Raw genomic sequence first — 14,670 nt, forward strand, 5'->3', positions numbered from 1 at the left:
GTGGAAAGCACTTCAGAGAGGGATGCCTAACCTATCAGCAGGAGCCTGGGGCTGGGGAAAGCTTCTTGGAAGATGTGACCTCCGAGCTGGCACAAAGCCTGGGAAGATAACCCAAAGAAAGTTCAAGAGAAGCCACACACAGGGAGGCATGGTGATGTTGCACAGCTGGTGATCAGGCTGGGCAGGACACAGGCTCCACACTTGTGAAAAGGGTGGATGGGAGAGGGGAGAGATGGGAGGAAAGGGGAAGCAGTTAGGGGTCATGGCCACAGCTTCCAGCACAGGCAGCAAAGAATCAACATTAAGAGTGGAAGGTGGGGCCCCCTGGATGGCTCAGCGGTTGAGCCCTCTTCGGCTCAAGACGTGATCCCGGGGTCCTGGGATCGAGTCCCACATCGGGGTCCCCACAGGGAGCCTGCTTCTCCCTCTGCCTGTGTCTCTGCCTCTCTCTCTGTGTCTGTCATGAATAAATAAATAAAATCTTTTTTTAAAAAAGTGGGAAAGAGACAGGAGACAGGCATGACGGTGACCCATGTCTTACGACGATGAAGCATCACTAGCTCACTAGGTGAACCAACCCCACGAGGTGCCAGAAAGTGTGTGCTAACACATTCTGTGACTTTACTATCAGTACTGAAAATAGGAGAGACTCAGTACACAGTGACTGCACATCTCTTTGTTCTGGACACAACCCGAATTAGAGTTGAACGAAAAGACTTGAGGATGAATCAGAAAAAATTAGGTACTTCGTAAAACTTAGGGTATCGATTTTCTTTGCAACAAAAGTTGGGAAATCCTAATGGTTTTAACTTCCTTTTCTTCAAGCCCCGCCCAGGAGGAATAAACATTCTGTGTCCCAAAAACTATTTTGCAAATAATACTTTAACAAGCTTGATGTATATTTCTGTATGCACGAAGCAGAATTCCTTTGGGTAAAAAGCATTTGATATATCTGAGGGGGGAAAAAGAAGCAAAGAATAATAACTTCTCTTTCCTCTGAGTCTAACAGCTAATTTCCATGCTGGACGATTTTTTAATAACGTTGGTTACGCTGTGGGATTTTAGGAAGTCCTCATTTAGTTTTGAACCCTCTTAAGTTATAATTTTCCTCTAAGCTCAGATGGATCTTTTATCTGTTGTATCCTTAATACCCCTGCTAATCTTAGTATAGAAAAGCTTCATAATTTGAAAAGGAGAAGTTTAACAAGACACGAAGCTGATTGTTTGCACAATCAGAACATCTAATTGAGCTATAGTATTCTAAACCATGCTTGCGTGCAGGGAGATAATTTTTCCTTCATTTCCTACTTTATCAGAAAATTAACCTTCATTTAAAACATTGTGGTCTGAAACACTTTTATAGCCACATTCTCTCTGCTGTTCACAAGAATTTGAATTTTAAATTTGCCATCCGAGTCTCTAAAAAAAAAAAATGAAACAAACCGCGGATGCTTCCAGGACCAGGTGTTTATGATCAAGCAGACATCAGAATGTGACCCGTGTCCAAAGCACTGCGACTGCCAGCCAAGGGGACTATGTAACCATGTCTCTTCTTATTTTTCCAATCAACCCCTGGTGAAATAATGAGGCTCTGACTTTGCACAGCAATCTGTTTGTCCGAGAACCTAAGAGCCCCGCAGATATTCCATTTAATTGTCTGAACATTGGAAGCATTTATTAAGTATCTGTCTTCATGGAGAACTGAACTTGGCCCTACACAAGCCGGACTCGAATCTTGTGATGGTGACGCAGAGCTGGGCTGCAGCACAAGCGAAGTTAGGTAATTCATCGGACAGACAGTGCGCTAAGCTGTAACCACTCACGACACATGTGCAACTAGAGTGGGCCCAAGTTCATCTGGGGCCACCTTGTCTTGGAACATCCTGATAAAATACCCAAGCTTCCAGCTTACAGGCTGCTGCTAAGTCTTCCAATAATTCGGTCCCCCTCCAAAATGTCTAAAGATTCTTCAAAAGGTGAGGGATAGAAGGGCATGCACTCTCATACCTGACCATCTGTTATGGGCTGAACTGTGTCCCCCGGGAAGAGAGATTCATATCCTAACCCCTGGGACCTAGGACTGTGACCTCATTGGGAAACAGGGTTTGTGCAGATGACTTAAATTAAAATGAGGTCATTAGGACAGGCCCTCTTCCAATATGACAGGTGTCCTTAGAAGAGGAGGGAGATTTGGACACGGACACAGAGACAGTCTGGAGTGACAGCTGCAAGCCAAGGAGCCCCAAGGACTGATGGCCACCAGAAAAAGCTAGCAAGAGGCAAGGAGGGATTCCTTACAGGCTTCAAAGGGAACATGGCTCTCGCAACACCTTGATTTCAGACTCCTACCCCCCAGAACCAGGAGAGAATACATATCCATGGTTGTAAGCCACCCAGCTTGGGGTGCCTTATTGCAGCAGCCCCAGGCAACGCCACGCCACCTCAGCCATGACTTCCCACTGTGCTCTAAAGGGCTGAGGATCCAGGTCTTTAATTTTCCAGAACATTCCTCCTACCCTAGGGCTGTTGTGAACAACAGACTTTCACTGAAGGTCTGGGCACAAAAGAGAGAAATTGCTGCACAGAACCAGAAATAAAAATCCAACCAGACTGCAGCCAAAGCTCATCACCAGAGCGTGGGTCTCAGGCTGTCCCCTCGCTGCAGGGCCAGCACCTTCCTCGGTGCTTGTCCCACAGTTCCCAGCGGCAGCTCCCATTTCTAGGATTGGCCCTAAAGCTCCTACTCATTTCATAGCAGAACCACCCCCCTAGATCCCAAGGAGGGACCTGGGTTCCTTCTAGAGAAAACAGATACTGGCCCTGGCTTTCTTTTTTTTTTTTTAATTTTTATTTATTTATGATAGTCACACAGAGAGAGAGAGAGAAAGAGTCAGAGACATAGGCAGAGGGAGAAGCAGGCTCCATGCACCGGGAGCCCAACGTGGGATTCGATCCCGGGTCTCCAGGATCGCGCCCTGGGCCAAAGGCAGGCGCTAAACCGCTGAGCCACCCAGGGATCCCTGGCCCTGGCTTTCAACGTCCCAGCACTACTCTCCCCACAGCCACGATCCCGTCAGATAAAACTGAAAGGTGCCTTCGCACACTTCCCTAAACCAACAGCCAAGGTGTCCTTCCCACGGGGACCCAGATAAATGGTTTACAAATTGAATTGGAAGGACCTGCTGCATCAGACTCACCTGTGGTGTTTGGTAAGAATGCAGATTCCTGGTCTCCACTTGGCCCAGTGAACTGCAATTGTCATTAGGGGTGTTTAGGAACTGCATCTTAAAGGGGTCCCGGTGACCCGGGGCCACAGTAAGACCACCGGACAAGCCGCAGCAGAGCTTCACACCAGTACTCTCTTTCCTTCTACATAAAACGGCATGAATAAATACCCCAGGGTGCTAAAACCTGGGGTGTCCCCAGGGGCAAAGTCGAAGTACCAAGTACCTGTCCAAGTACCATGACCCTCACACATGCTGACCGCCACCTTCCTTCCCCAACCAGACAGCTTTCCGCGCATCCTTCCAGCAGTGACATCCCCTCCGCTATTGAAGCTGACCCTGAGGGCTGCTCTCAGTGGAGACTCGGGGTGCGCAGGGTCAGAACAAACCCGTCCCTCCTCTGCGCTCCTCCACCCTCCAGGCGCCCCTGACAGATCACCTTTGACGCTGGCGAGTCCACACCCGTAGACCCTGGACTCCCCGGATCTACCGAGACACGGTGGGCCCACCAGCACGTATTCCCTAGATTAAAATATTATTATATTTTATATATTAATATATAACATATCATATATAATATATCAATGTCCTAATTAAAATAGGAAATGATTCCAGCAAGTTATTCGACCTCAGTAGGACTTCACTCTCAAAGTCACTGGCGTCCCCTGGCCGAGGCCCCTGGCACGTGTGCCTAAGTGGCGCCCATGGGTCTGCTGCCGCCACTCACTTGCTTCTCTCTCTTCTCCTTCTTTCCTTCCCTGCTTCCACCCCAGCTAAGGAGTCACCCATCCATTCGACAATATTCACTGTACCCCTACTTCGCCCTGGGTGATGGACCTAAATAACTCGCGGCTCTATCCCTGACAAAGCCACAGACCCGCAGAGAAGAGACAGGTGGACCAGCGACGCGGGACAGCTGTGAACCACACGTCCTGTCGGGAGTCCAGAGCAGGGACCCTCCCAACGCTGCCTGGCCCCAGCCAAGAAGGACGTCACAAAAGTGGCACAAACCTGGTCTTGGCACCACCCTGGGTGAGGCAAGGGACCAGCTGGATCTTTCAGGGTCTCTTGCTCACGAGCTGCAGAAGCCAGCAAGAAGCCTCGACCGGCTCAAGCACTGCGTGGCACGTACGTGACGACCCTGCACCTGCTGACGGGGGCCCTGCAAGCTTCCCGAGCCTGTTCCCTCATCTGCGATATGGACTCGATAGTTCTAGAAACAAACCTTGCATGTGACGTCCTTAGCAACACACGTAATAAGCTCGGATAAACCTACACCCAATTTTTAAGGAGAAGGGGGGCACCTGACAAGAGTCAGGCCCAGAGCAGAAGGAAGACTGAACACAGGCCCCGGCAGGGCCGAAGCCAGGCAGCTGCTGCAGGACGGCCTCCGACGGCTGGGCTCCAGAAGCCCGGGGTGCACTCGGCCACGCCTGCAGCTCCCAGGACGGGCATTCTGAGTCCCTAACCCGGGCTGGGGGAAGTCGGCGCAATGGGCCCCGGGAGACCAGAGCTCAGCGTCCTCCTGTGCAAGGACGTGTGGGACAGGGGGCACCCCAGGAGGCTCGGTGTTGCTGGGGCTGAGGTCTGTGCAGAGCCCAGAACGGGAAGGAGCGTGACCCCCTCCCACGGGTGGTGAGTTAGGCCTGAAGGATGCTAAGAATGGAGCGACACTGGGTCTGTTCCCAAGCCCCGGATCTGGGAGGGCTCCCGGCAAGGCACCCTAGGGTTCAAGCCCCGCACCAGCTCAACTCTCCCTCCCTCGGGCCCAGACCCCTGCAGGGGGACCCAGGCCACCGGACACTCTGGTCCCCCCGGGTATCTGCAGAGCAGCCTCCTGGGCCCAGGGTGAGAGCAGCCCCCTGTGCGACACAGGCCGTGTCGGAGCAGCTCTCTCCTCCAACACGCACGCCGCTAAACGGCGTGGAGATTCTGGGATACGAGATGCAATTTTCAATCTACTTGGCCCCCAAATTCAGCAGAATTTGGATCTTTTCAAGTGTTTTAAAAACAATCTGTGCTAATGGCACAATGTTCTTGTTAATGCCCTTTAAGGGCCAAATTTTCAAAAATGGCAAATAAATTTGTTTGTCGTTTCCATGTGTAGTTTTATGGGTGGGTATAAATACTGAAGCTGAAATAACAAGCTGGTTTTTCCTCACAAACATTCACTCTTGGGATCAGCTGCGGTGTGCAGTTGGAAAGGTTATCACCCCCCGCCTAAGGAGGAAGGGCAGGACCGTTCGCAGCCGGGGCACACGAGCCAGAGTCGGCGAGGGCTGTGAACGCAGACGGAACAGAATGTTCTCCTTATGCCAGTCCTTAAGAGACACGGGGCTGCACTGTCTACACAGCAGGACACCGGAACACCAGATGTGGCTCATCACCTCCCGCCAGCAACCCCTCCTCTCCTGTCCTGCCCCGCCTCAGCTCTTACCCCAGACCACCCCCCGCCCCAAGACCCAGCATCTCCCAGGTCCTCTGGCATCGCAGGTACCAACCCCAGATACCTCAACTATGCTCCGGGAAAGCCTTATTGGGGATCAGCCTTCCCACCTCAGAGGGTTCTGCAGGGCCTCCGTCAGCTCTAGACTCAGGTCCATCACCTCCCTTCACCTCTGAGTGCTCAGGAGTCGAGATGAGGCCCTCTCCGCCAGCCCACGCCCCTCGGGGCTCCCACCCTGCCCCCGTGCCAACCGCTCCAAGGCTCGTAACTCAGGTAAGCACCCTCCTCTCAACTAGGAGAGTCAGCGTGGAAGACTCTAGAGCACGTGGCAAGATTCAAGACCGGGGTGTGCGTGTGTGTGCCTGTGCTCCAGGACTCCTGCTCTAGGACACACCTGCTCAAGGACACCTGCTCCAGGACACACCTGCTCCAAGACACCTGCTCCAGGAGCCGGCTGGCACCTTTTCCAGTCGACTGGCTGTGCTCATGCCGGGCCAGCTCCGGGCGTAGAGCCTCACTGCCCCTGGCTGCAGCCCCTGCAAAGTGAGAGGACGAGGTCTGCTGCGGGCCGTGCTGTGCAGCGGCTGGGGAGATGGGGACCCCGGCATGTAGACGTAGGAGAAATCACCCAAGGACTGGCCCATGCTTCTTCTTCTTCCCGGGGGAGAGAGGAGCAGCCAGGGGCTGGAGGAGAAAGCTAGCTGCCCCTACAGCTGTCCTTCACCCCCCCCCCCGGAGGACCAGTAGGGGTCAGGACGGAGGAGCCCTAAAGGCCCCCAGCATCCAGGCCACGCCACCCGCCACCCTCCACCTGCAAGAATGTGCCCTGAGAATGTGGCGGGGCTTCTGGAAGACAGAGGCCTCAGGTCTTCCCAGCCCCAGGAGCCTTCCCCCCCTCCAGCCTCACCCTGTCCTCAAACACTGCGCCTGGCAGCACGCAGGCCGAGCGTCAGCCCTGACAGGCCACCCCCTGGGTGCCAGCTGCCCCCTCTCCTCTGCCTGTCCCCACTCACCGCATCCCAGGCCCTGCACATCCTTCCCTCGGCCGCGGGCCACGCCGCGCACGGTAAATGCTGCCTAAGGGAAACCCGGGTTTTATTGGTGAATCCCGTCTCCGATCCCGGCGTAGAACGTAAGCACGAAGGCAGAGGCTGCGACTTCATGCTTGAATCCCGACGTTTCAGGCAGCGCCTTGTGGGATGCTGCAGCTTTCCTAGGACTGCCAAAAAAATTTTAAACACACACACACACACACACACACACAAGCAGAAATCTCTTCCACGAAGCTAATACCTGATTCCCAGATAAACTACATTTTATTGTCACCCATAAAAGCCCTAGCGTATTTGCACACCAACGATTAGATTTTATTGGATGCCTCCCCTCAAGTCAGTCCACAAAGAATTACTCAACAGAGGAATGAATTAGGAGATGTGTTTGGTTTGGAAGTTCCCGGCTTCACGACTTAGTTTTCGGTTACCAAGAATTTTCCAGGACGTTTTCTCTAGCTCTGAAAACCACATCTCATCCCACCGTTAGTTTTCTTTTTTTTTTTTTTTTACCCCCCTCCAGAGTTTCTACATTTAGCTTCAGGATTTATCAATGACATTTTCCCTAAGCAAAAAGGAGTCATCAGCCAACATTTTAGAAATGAAAAGTTGAAACCTCTTCCTTTTCGAAGCCACGGTCGATTCCTGGAGAGCTTCCAAGCTCACCAGCACCTTTGCTCGGGTGGCTTTTAGGTTTTTTTTTTTTTTTTTAGGATTAATTAATTAATTTATTTATTTATTCACAAGAGACAGAGAGAAAGGCAGAGACACAGGCAGAGGGAGAAGCAGGCTCCCTGTGGGGGGCCCCATGCAGGACTGGATCCAGGGACCTCGGGGTCACGCCCTGGGCCCAAGGCAGATGCTGGACCACTGAGCCCCCCAGGCATCCTTTTCCGGTGGTTTTGAGGGAACCGTGACCCTGGAACCGCGTGGCCCGCCTGGTCCTGTTGCAGGCAGCACAGTGCCGGGCAGACTCCTGCCAAAGGCCATTAATCACACGCGGTCTCATTGTCCTAATTAGCGTGCCCTTGAGTGTGTCCCTGTGCGGACTCTGGGCTGGCTTTTGGCAACGTGCTGCCCTCGTGATGTCAGGTCGCCGCTTCCCGAGGGCCGTGTGTCCCCGAGGAGCGAGCGCTGCTCCCAGAGGACGACAGCCCCATGCTGGGAGGCACGTCCCCGGCAGCCCCAGCGTCCGCCTGCAGCGCAGCGGCCCAGCCGGCCAGGCCCAGGGGTGACGGCTCGGGTTCCCGCCATGCTGCCTCCCGACCAGACGGGGCTCTGGGGCCACAGGAGAGCAGCTCCCCCGCGGGGCTGGGCCCCTGAGCCCTGCTGCCCACTGGCATCCTGCAGGGAGGACCTCACCTAGGGCGCCCGGGGGGCTCGGCAGTGGAGCGGCTGCCTTCAGCCCAGGCCGTGACCCTGGGGTCCCGGGATCGAGTCCCGCATCGGGCTCCCTGCAGGGAGCCTGCTCCTCCCTCTGCCTGTGTCTCTGCCTCTCTCTCTCTGTGTCTCTCATGAATAAATAAATAAAATCTTTTTTTTGTTTGTTTAAAGAAAGCACTTCACTGGATTTTGCCAGAAACGTAAAGAAAGGCCTTACCCCACTAAGTGGGGCTTAATGTAAAGAGTACACGCTACTGAGTCTACCCTGAAGCTCATCCCCTGAAGCTTTCCCTCCTGTGAAGCTATTATGACCAGAGGAAATGGTTATTTTATAAACGATTCTAGTTTACAAATAAACACCCTGAAAACGACTCTGCAATAGGGTTCCGCACGCTGGAATTATAAAGAAAATAGCTATGACGCCTCTGTCTTTAGGACACTGAACTTTACAGCTGAACTTCCTTTGCTACTGAAGTAGTCAACCTAGCATCCAGAGACAGCTTCATCCAGAGATTAAGTTTTTCATATTTCAACACCCAGAAAAGCTATGCACTGACGTGACCAGGAAAAGCCACTCGAGATGATAAGGCTCCATGGCCTCCTGGCCCCCATGCCCCCTGGCCTGCCTACATAGCCACGACCCACAGAGGCTGACAGCCCACCCTGGTGGTCCCGGCCCCACGAAACGGAGAGTCCAGTGGGGAAGACAGAGAGCCAGGGAAGTAAGCAACTGCGTAAATGTAGGAGTATCTTTTACACACACAAATATCGATGTCAAAGCCACGGTCACCAGATTCTCCCCACGCTACCCTGGACTGTCCCTGGGCTATCCCGAAAGAATCTAACCCTGAAGACCTCCATCCTCTAGTTCCCATCTCAGTATCTTTTAAAAGCAAAACAAAACACACACACCCCCCAAAAAAAAACCCACTGAGGAGAGCTCTTTGTTAAAATTGGTGTAACATGCTCACCCTGAATGATGAGTAGTTAAACAGAGCTCAGCCAACGTTGCTTCCACTCAACAGCATCTTTAAAAAAAATCCTACAAGCTCACTAAAGCCATAGCGACCCTCTTTTGCCCACAGATTTGGGGTGACCCCGACCCATGGGACAAAGGGGCCAGTAACTCCACGCAGAGAGAGAGGGAAACCCCACGTGCTCCATTCCTCTCAAAAAAGTGTCACAAAATGTGAACCTACGATGAGGGCTGGAGAGACCCGCCTCTAAGACGAGGGTCTCCCCTCCTTTCTCAAACCTGCTTCCCTCGGTGACTCAATCCCTCTTACCAGTGAGTCAGGGGTGGGCTGGCTCGGCCTCAGCATCAGAGCTGGAAAGAAACCATGGATCACAATTTGGCTTCTGTAATTTTTATCAAGTAATAGGGCTGCCTGCCTCTGAGAGCTGAAGCTGCTGCAAAAAGAAAGAAAACAGCAGAGAGGGAGGTAAGAACACGAGCTTGACAGTAAATCTGGTTTCCAGTCCAGCTCTGGCAACCGCCACCTGCGTGCGACTTTCTCTCCTGATGATGTCACTTTTCCGAACCTTATGAAAATGACAATAACAGGGGGGCACCTGGGTGGCTCAGTGGGTTAAGCGTCTGCCTTCAGCTCAGGTCAGGATCCCAGGGTCCTAGGATCAAGCCCTGTGTAGGGTTCCCTGCTCAGGGGGGGGAGTCTGCTTGAGATTCTCTCCCTCTGACCCTCCCCCGGTGCTTGTGCACACACGTGCTCTTTCTCTAGAGAATAAATTAAAAAGCTTAAAAAAATAAAAGAGAGGAAGAAAATGACTTCAACATATGAGAAGTAAACACGATGCCAAGTGCTCCAGAATAAGGTGAGCACGCATCCAACCGCAGACGTATCACCGTTGATGAAATTCTTGAGGTTTGGTCAAGTTCTATCAATCCTATCTTAGGATCACTTAAAAGGACTTGGTTGTTGAAACAACCTGGCGTGGTATCTTGTGGGCACTTTTGCTGTAGGAAGAACATGGGCCTTGGGTGTCTCACAGAACAGGGTCACCTTCATGTCCATCTGGCCAGATGCTGGGCCAGGTCTCACGTGTGTGGTAGCCATAGCTACTAACGGCTTCGATTTCCTCAGTGACCTTCCTCATGTCTCCCTGATGGCTTTGGGGTGTCCCTCTGCCCTAGCCCTCAGAGAGAGTCTGTGACTTCACTGTGGTACTGGATGCTGTTGGTGCGGGGTAGGGAGCAGAGGAAGGGCACCGACTATCATCTGTGTGTTCAGCTGTACTGAGGCACAATTGACAAAATGGTAAGCTATTTAAGGGGCACACTGCGGTGATGGGACACGTGCACACCTTGTAACATGAATCCCACAATCTACCCAATCCTTCCATGACCTCACACATTCATCTTTTGTGCGTGAGAACGTTCAAGTTTGGTAAATTTCAGTGGTATCCTACGGTGTCATCAACAGTCACAGCTGTAGACTTACCTCCGACCCTGAGACCCCATGCATCTTGCAATTGGAAATTGTACCCTTTTGCCCACTTCCCCCTATTTCCCTGGCAACCACTCTTGTACTATTTCTGTGAGCTCCACTTCCACTTCTCTTAGATTTCACATATAAGCGATATCCTGTTTCCCTTTCCTTTGAGTGCACACTCAGAAATGGGATTGCTGGGTTACAAGGTGTATCTACTTTTTAGTTTTTGAGGACCTTCCATACTGTTTTCCACAGTGAGGCACCATCCTCACCAACAGCGCACAAAGCTGTCCCTTCCCATCCTCTTCTGAGGCGTCAGTGGGCCTGGGTTGCGATTCTGTTTTCCTGTCCTCTGCTCCCTTCCCTGGCATCTATGTTCTTAAAGCCAGGTCCCTTGTGGAGGTGTCTTAGTTGGTGCTGATTCCAGAGTAAAAAAGGAAGATTGGGAAGGCTGGGGAGACCACAAGCCTACTGCCCTGCACCTCTGCACCTCTGCAGCCAGGCCCCCGGTGGCCCACCCCTCCTGCAGAGTTCGCCTTTACCTAAGTCCCCAAGTCACCTAATTTCCAACCTCCAGCACTAAATTCCTTGTAGGGTTTGAAAGGAGAACTGTTGAGTCTGGCCCCCCGCAGACTCTTAATGGTCCTGGCTTTTGGCCAAGTCCTTCATCTCTTTGCTCTTCATGGAGGCCTGTCTCATTCATGAGTCTTGGAGGACTCAACAGCATCTCGTTGCTCTTCATGGAGGCCTGTCTCATTCATGGGTCTTGGAGGACTCTCCAGCATCTTGTTGCCTATCTCATGGGTCTTGGAGGACTCTAACAGCATTTTGTTGGTCTTGGTGGAGGACTGTCTCCAAGGTGTTGGTGAAGGCCTACATCCAGACTTTAAAAGTTTGCTGGGCAATCTAATGTGGATTTTGGTTTTATAACCGTGTATCTGTGGCAGCACGGTCATTGTGGAACAATTGGTAGTAATACGGCCTCAGCTCCAACCCAGACTTAGTGAATCCAGAGTACATTTTAATCAGATACAGGGTGGTGGAGACTCATAAATGTGTGTGAAATCCCATCTGCTGGGCCCCACTTTCATTTCCTGAGGCTGTCCAACCAAGTACCACAGCTGAGAGGCTTACACAGGAGGAGGCCAGAAGTCCAAGACCTAGGCTGACTCCTCCTAGGGCAGAGAGGGGGGCTCTGTGCCAAGGCCCTCTCCCTGCCTATGAACAGCCATCCTCTCCCTGCATCTCTGTACACAGTCTTCTCTCCACGTTTTTCTGTGTTCTAATCTCCTGTTTGTATGAGGACACCAGTCTTATTGGATCAGAGCTCACCCTAATAAGCTCATTTATATTGATTACTTCTGTAAGGGCCCTATCTCCAAATACAGGTATATTTTGAGGTATTGGTGTTAGGACTTCAATAGGTGAATTTGGAGGGTACATAATTCAGCCCACGACATCCATCATAAGGGCTGATTAGAGCCTGACCTTTGTCCCATACACTCCACCTGCTACCATTCTCCCACTGGGCCCTTCTGGTTTCTCACTGCAGCCTCTTTGCCCACATGATTTCTTCTGCCTGGGTACTCTTCCCCCACCTGTCTACCTGATGAACTCACCTACTCATAAGACCTAGATCAAAGGTCATTCCTGTCTGACTCCCATCTGATAGTTGTTCTGGCTTCTAGTAGAATTAACCCAGCCCATGCTTTTGTCTCATGGCCTCTGTAATCTTACTGCACTTACAGATTTTGCATGGCTCTACTTCCGACTAGGCTATCAGCAGGTCAAAGGCAAGGTTGGTCTTATCTAACTTTTCATCCTTTCTGCCTGGCTCATGGTAAATGCTCATTCACAGACATTACTGGTTGTAAAATGAATGAAATACCTTAAGAGTCAACCAAAGCCCCAAATCATCATTTAAAAAGTCCCTAACTTTTAAACCAGTGCTGATGAGCAGGCAAAGAGAGAGAGCTATCCATGGTAGAGATAAAGAAAGGTCCTCCAATGGCTTCCACTCTCTGCTATTCAGCGTTTATTTTGGGAATCACCTGCCCAGAAGAGGCTGAGATTCAGTGGGGATGGAGGGAAATGGCTGATTAGAAGATGAAGCTCTCCCAGCCTTACCCTCCACCTTCTCATCTGCTCCCATGTCTCACTGTGCTCTGCTTGCCTACCTGCTTCACTTCCCCAAATCCCAACCATCCAGAAGTTGCCACTCCAGTCCCCATTTATTTTTAGCTGCCAAAGCACGCTCATGAAATCTTGATATCATAGGGGCTGGGAAACAACAACTGTGTCCTGAGAAAGACAAGATATCCATGCTTCCTACGCCATGCGGTCCCAGCTGGAGTGCACATTTCCCAGGCTGTGGCCACCTCCTTCCAAAGTCAGGCATGTGTTAGAGGGACTTTTTCCCTTTGAAGAACATGAACACAAGGACAGTGGCTTTCCTTGGGCTCTATTGCAAGTCATCCTAAATTATTTTTCAATAACAAAGTCTAGATTGTTTGAACTCAAGTCCCAAATAAGTTCATTTTGGTTTTTTTTATTTTATTTTATTGTTTTATTTTGTTTATTTATTTATTTATTTATTTATTTATTTATTTATTTATTTATTCATGAGAGACACACACACACACAGAGAGAGAGAGAGAGAGAGAGAGAGAGAGAGAGGCAGAGACACAGGCAGAGGGAGAAGCAGGCTCCATGCAGGGAGCCCGATGTGGGACTTGATCCCGGGTCTCCGGGATCACACCCTGGGCCGAAGGCGGCGCTAAACCACTGTGCCACCTGGGCTCCCCAATAAGTTCATTTTAGATTTGATTTCCCACCTTTCTTTCACACAGAACACATGGCATATTTAACCAACAAATATGGTGCTTATTTATTTCTAATAATAGATGCATTTTCTTTATGTTACAGTCACAAGAGAAAATGTTAAAAGGAAAAAAAATGAAGTTAGTGTTAGATGAATTAATATCAGGTAGGTTGTTGGGTGTCAAGGTAAATAAAGTTGGAGCCCAGGTAATTATGATCTGGCCATAGTACTATAAGATGAGGGTACATAGTCTCCTGTAAGTTTGTTCTGGGATGTGTGGTCTTCCTGCTTGCTCTCTTTCTTCCCCAAAGATAAAAAAAAAATCTCCTTACAAGTATGTGCTTTTACCTTCCCCCTGAGAGTTGGTTATTCATTTCTCACAATGTTCCAAAAAAAAAAAAAAAGATTGAATATGCTAGGTGAGTTCACACATACTCCAGTCTTTAAAAGCACAAGGGCATAGAAAGTATTTTCTCTTGACCTTGGTTTTTTATTAGGACAGGGCTCTCTCTCTCTAAATCCATCTTTCTGTGCCTTTTCTCCCCTCCCTCCTCATTTTCCCAGCTGATATTACATGATGTACTCTGCTTCCGAGATCTGAAAATATGTGAAAAGCTTGAGCTAAGAGAAGCTGCTGGCATTTATGAATGCTTGCAAAAGTCCATTCTCTAATGCCATCAAATAGAAAATGCATTTGGAGGAGGAAAGACAAATAAGCAGTAGAACACGAACTCATTTGAAGTTTAAAAAAAATTGATTTACCCTATTATAAACTTAGAGAATTTTCCCCCAATTCATCTCTGTTGTAAAGAGATATTTTAAGGGTCATTGTAAAGAAGAATATTGCTTTTTTTCTACATTCAAGGATGCCACAAATATATCTTCTGCTCAGAGGGGGAAAAAGCAATAATGCTGCCTCTTTTCTATGAGGAAAAGGCAGCTTTTTATTTTTATGTTAAAGACTTGTCAAGACACTTATATTTTTCATAGCATTAAAAGTTATTTTTTTATTCTGCTTAATTGTTCATTGAGATTTCAAAACCAAATCTGCCTCCTTGCCAAATATCTTTGTAATATGTACATTTCACACTGGCTTATTATAATAGGTTTTCTCGTGGGATCTAGCATTCTGGCATCTGCTTTGTTATGATATTATAACAATAATTAACATTTAGCACTTACTGTACAGCCAGCCTTTGATCCATATTTTTAACAAAATGCAATAACAATGCTCTTTCACACAGCATCTTTCATCCCAGGGCCTCAAAGTAGTTGGCAGCATCATATTATAACCCAA

The sequence above is a fragment of the Nyctereutes procyonoides genome, unplaced genomic scaffold (genome assembly GCF_905146905.1).
Source record: "Nyctereutes procyonoides isolate TBG_1078 unplaced genomic scaffold, NYPRO_anot_genome, whole genome shotgun sequence".
Lineage (NCBI taxonomy): Eukaryota > Metazoa > Chordata > Mammalia > Carnivora > Canidae > Nyctereutes > Nyctereutes procyonoides.